Here is a 5,445-nt window from a genome sequence, read left to right as displayed (position 1 = left end):
AAGGAAGGAAGGAAGGAAGGAAGGAAGGAAGGAAGGAAGGAAGGAAGAGAAAGAACAAAAAAGAAAGAAAAAGTTCCTATAATTAAGCAAACAGCAAACATAGAAATATGCCTTGCTCTTACCACTTCTGTACAGGTACCCAAAGACTTCCAATCCTACAAGGGAGGTTAACAGTCCATGTTTATTGCTGCTCTGTTCATTATTGTCATCCGAAAAACTCATCAACAGATGATAAGATGATGAAATGGTGGTCTATATACACAATGAATGTTTGTTCAACTGTAAAAAAAAATAAATAAATCACAACATTTGTAAGAAATGGGTGAAACTGGAAATCATATGTTGAGCTAAATATGCTTAATTCAGAAAGATAAATATGACATTTTTCAGAGTAGGAAAACACAGTGGGGAAGGGGGATGAATTAAAATGAAGTAAATAGAAAAGTGTCATAATAAAATCATTAATTTATTGATGAATTTTAAAAACTAATAAAAAGAAAATGTGTGGTTGGGTGAAATGATAAGAGTAATTACATACCTATCTATTTTAATAGGTGGTTGTGAGACAAGAAACCATGTTGACTGAGCATCTTATATATACCACTCAAACAGTTATAGTCCTGTAGAGAGACTCATTTCCAGGTACAAGTCTGAAACCATTTTTTTGCATTAAAAATGAATAATAAGAAAAGAAGCAGGAAAAAATAAATGACAAGCTCTCATCTACAAATTTATATTTTATACAGAATGGCACTTTCCATCATTTCTGTGAACAGGACTTCTTTAATTCAGGATGAACATCCTGGGTTCTACATTTCTTCCCCTTTGTAGCATAGAGGTTACAGATTTGCTGAGGAACAAGTTATAATCTCATACACACTATTCTAAATTTAAATTTGGCCTGGACATTTTTTCTGAAACAATGAGAGACATGGCAATAAAATGAAACTGCAATGTTTTTAAATCATTTTCTACTAGCAGAGAAAAAAATCATAAAATAAATTGTCCTTAAAGAAACCACAGAAACCATCAAACTCTGCCTCCTTAAAATGATTAAGTCATTTTATTATCTAGCTACCTCTGTCTGCATTGCTTACTGAGTGACCTTGTGGCATTTTCAGAATAACCCTTTCTACCTGGCAAGGACAGATACACATTGGTGGGAGAGTAGTGTCCAGCTTGAATGTCTAACATTTTTCAGTGCTTTCCAAGAGCTCATGCAATCCACACAGCAAAGAAAAATGTTGAATCAATTCAGCATGCATGTATTGATCACTACTGAATAAGACACAATATATTCTTAGTGGAGGAAAACCCACCATCAGAGGAAATCAGGATTGAAGAGCATAATATAACACCACAAAACTTTCATAACAATAAGATATTAAAACAATTCATTCCATAATAGGTTGTTAGAGGAATGAGATTACACTATATTAGAATTATCAGCTCAAATTTCCTTTAAGAAGTCATAGAATGCCATGCTACTTTAGAGTGCTGTGAGCACCGCATGTTAGATGGCACAACATTTAAAACTAAATTGTAAAAGACAGATATAAACAGTAAAGTTCTATCGAAGGCTACTGAAGACTAACTGGCTGGTTCTCTCCAGTAAGATGGTCCTGGGAACTATTTTCTAGTTTTATGTTCTTCGAGACCTAAACTGCTCCTATCCCATTATGAAATTCTCACCTTCCACAAATACCTCCACAATTTACTTTGTAACATTTTACAATGAATATTTCATAACTCCAAATCTCTCTCAACTGTACAGTTTGACTCATACAATAAATATAAGGAAAAGAGAATGTTTGATCACATGAAGCTCTTCATTCACTTAGCATACTGCTCGTTCCATCCTACAGTCTACATTCAGAGATTCATAAGTGATTTTATGAATAGAAATTCGTTCCATCAGCAAAGCAAGTGGTACAAAAGCTGGTAGCATCACAGTGTTTAGTGCTGGAAGAACGCTACGTACGCAACATACAAATGTATATAAATACAATGGCCTAGGACACACACATATACACCACATACATATGTAAATGGCAAACTCTGTGAAAAAAGCAGAATAATGGAAAATCAAAGTGATGAGAAGGATGAGGAAGGTGTCAATTTTAATCAGCATGGAAAAGAATACACATGGATTTTAGTACCATTTTATAAGAGAATAAATGAGTGGAGGTTGTATGCTTCCCTTACTCTTCTAGTGTCCTTATGAGGAGGAGGAAAATAGGTGTGTGATCTTCAATTTTATGTTTGCCTTATTTTACCCTGACTATGTTAATATCGAATTCAGGACAATATTTTATATTGAAGACCTACATACCAAAGTCTTTAAGGAAGCAAAGATTGCTGCTACCAAATATGGGGAGTCCTCAGTCATGGAAAAGACAAATATTATCAATAAAGAAGACTGATTCAGGTTGAAAGGATGATTCTTCATTAACTACTGGATAAGCAATAGCATATGCCACATATCAGCCAATTCTTGGAATGTGCGAGGAACAATGTCTATCTCCATTTGGACATATGGTCTAGAGGGATCAGAGTGTGTGCTATGAAAACACAAATGAATTCAGGTTTAAGACAGATGCCAGTGCAGTTTGATAAGAGCAATGTTAACTTTCTGAGAGTAGGAATAAGAAAGGACAAGAAAAGAGAACATTGGCTATTTCCTGATAACTTAGAAAAGATCTTAACTCCAAAAAGTTCTTATGATATTTAACAAAAGAAAAGCTAATCAAAGAATACTTGCATACAGAACAAGAAGAAAAGAGTCTTGGTAAGTAGGTGAATAAGAAGGAACAAAACAACAAAGGACTCTGTGGATCTTCTGAAGATTTAGGCTTTCTATTGAAATAAAATAATGGATAACTAGAGAAACGTTTGAAACAGGAGAATGTAGTGCAATTTGGGATTTTTTTAAGTTTCACTTTGGAAGGTAGAGCATGGAAAAGGGGAATATGATAGACTTGAAATGATGGGTTAGGTCAGTAGTTACAGTAGACATGGATCCAAGAAAGCAGGACTTGGTGGCTGAGTGTGGGTAATACAAGGTCAATGTAAGTCAGAAACTGATTTTAGACTAATTAAATCAATAGCTAGCATTCATTAACTCAGCAGATGAGAGCCATGTACCCCTATGATGAATCTGTCTACAGTAACAGGACCTTGTTTAAAACACGTCCCAATGTTGCTAGTTTCTGCTTTCACACAGCCAAGAGAATTGCCCTGTCAGATGTAGGCACATTATTTTGCTACTCTTAAGTTGCTACAATGAATCCTGCCTTTCTACAAGGTTTCCATGATTATTCATTCTCATTTCCAGCCATTATGATCACTTGACATAGAAGTGTTGTTCCCTACATCTTTTTCTTTAATTCTCTCAGCCCACTGATCCTCTTCTTGGGCCTTGACTAAGTATTTCCTGGGTTAGCCAGGGATAGTCTTCTTTAGATGCCCCTGGGGATTTGTCCATGGCTTTATCATATCTGCATTGAAGACCAGCTTGTCTCAGAGGTCCTCATTAACAATCTTCAATTAACAACCATTTTCTCTCTGCTTATCCCGGTTTTACTTTCCAACATTAATCATCATAACGAAATATATATATTTGTTTATTGCAGATGATAAATCCTTGAGAAACCATTTATTTCCTTTCCTGACACAACTCCAATGTGTAGAGAACAGTAACATTTCATTCATACCTGTTCACTAACTATAGACATTTTTTTCAGCTCATTTGTTCACAGTTTCGCTCCCTTCTTATATTTCAGACCTTTGGAAACACTACTTGGCATACTTTTAATAAATATCTGTCAGTTCATTTCACAGAAAAACCAATACCATTTATTTTTTTCTATAAAGGTTGATGCTGAGAAAAAATTAAATCTACTGAATATTAGACAATTTCCTATCACTATTAATATTTTCTAAAACTAAATTAAGAACATTGGTTCTGAATCTGTTGGACTAAATTTGAATATGTAAAGTAATTTTCAAATATAACATAATACAATGAAAAGGAAGTGTTTTTCTGTAAAAACTAATTTAAATAATATAGAAAGATTTTATAAGTGATATTTATATTTTAAAATGTTGTTACTTGTTTCTGACTATAAAGGGCTAAGAAGGAAAGCCACAAAAAATAGCATAATTCACTAAATACCTTCTGTAAATATTTATATTGTAGTTCTGGATAAGATTTGCGCAGTTTGGAAATCTGAGACGTGGCTAGAGAAGTATGCTTTATGTCAACAGGATGACGCTAAATCCCGATCAGTGAAAACATTCAGACACAACATCAAAAGATGCAAAGTATGTTTATATGTTTTAGATTTTAAAAAATTTAGATTCTTTTTATATTTCCTCTCGAACTCTATGGAATTTTTATTAGTAGCAGCCAGAATTTTCTAAGTTAATTTCCCTTTCTCTGGCTCTGTAGATGCTCCAAAAGTTTCCTGTCCTCTTGTATGTCAGCACCAGTGAATGTGAATTTTAATATGGTGTGAGCTTTATATTGCATTCCTGAGTGAAGGTATTTCTTTGTTTGAAAAATGTAAACTTCCAATGGGCAAAAAGAGAACTTTTGTCACCTGCCATAGAAGCGAGAGAGCACTTGTACTGTTTCTGGCCTGGAAATGAGCACATCTTGCTTTGCCTAGAAACCAGGCATCAAGGGTCTCTGTAATGGCCACATCATGGCCTTGTCCACCCTGTAATTTCCCCCCATCCAATTTCATTTGATTCCTAGCTTTCATGGGTCTCCCAAATCTGACCTTCTGTGATGGGGTTCACTTATGGTTGGTTTTTAAAAAGGACACATTGGTTTTAAAAGGATGATCTTCACCAACCCTCTATCTGACAGAAGGCTGATATCCAAAATATATAAAAAGCTAAAGAGGTTAAAAAGCAGCAAATCAAGCAATTCAATTAAAAAGTGGAGTACAGAGCTAAACAGAGAATTCTCAGTAGAGGAATACAGAATGGCAGAAAAACACTTAAAGAAATGTTCAACATCCTTAGCCATCAGATATATGCAAATCAAAACGACCCTGAGATTTCACCTGACACCCACCAAAATGGCTAAAATAAAAAACTCAAGTGACAACACATGCTGGAAAAGACATGGAGAAAGGGGAACCCTCCTCCATTGCTATGGGAATGCAAAGTTGTACAACCACTTTGAAAATCAATCTGGCGCTTTCTCAGACAATTAGGAATAGTGCTTCCTCAAGATCCAGCTATACCCCTCCTAGGCATATATCCAAAAGATTCCCAAGTACACAACAAGAACGTTTGCTCAGCCATGTTTGTAGCAGCTTTATTCATAATAGCCAGAACCTGGAAACAATCCAGATGTCCCTCAGTTGAGGAATGGATACAGAAATTGTGGTACTTTTACACAATGGAATACTACTCAGCAATTAAAAACAAGGA

The sequence above is a fragment of the Psammomys obesus genome, unplaced genomic scaffold (assembly GCF_907164565.1).
Source record: "Psammomys obesus unplaced genomic scaffold, mPsaObe1.curated_primary_1811, whole genome shotgun sequence".
NCBI lineage: Eukaryota > Metazoa > Chordata > Mammalia > Rodentia > Muridae > Psammomys > Psammomys obesus.
Note: the sequence above shows the minus strand (reverse complement) of the source record.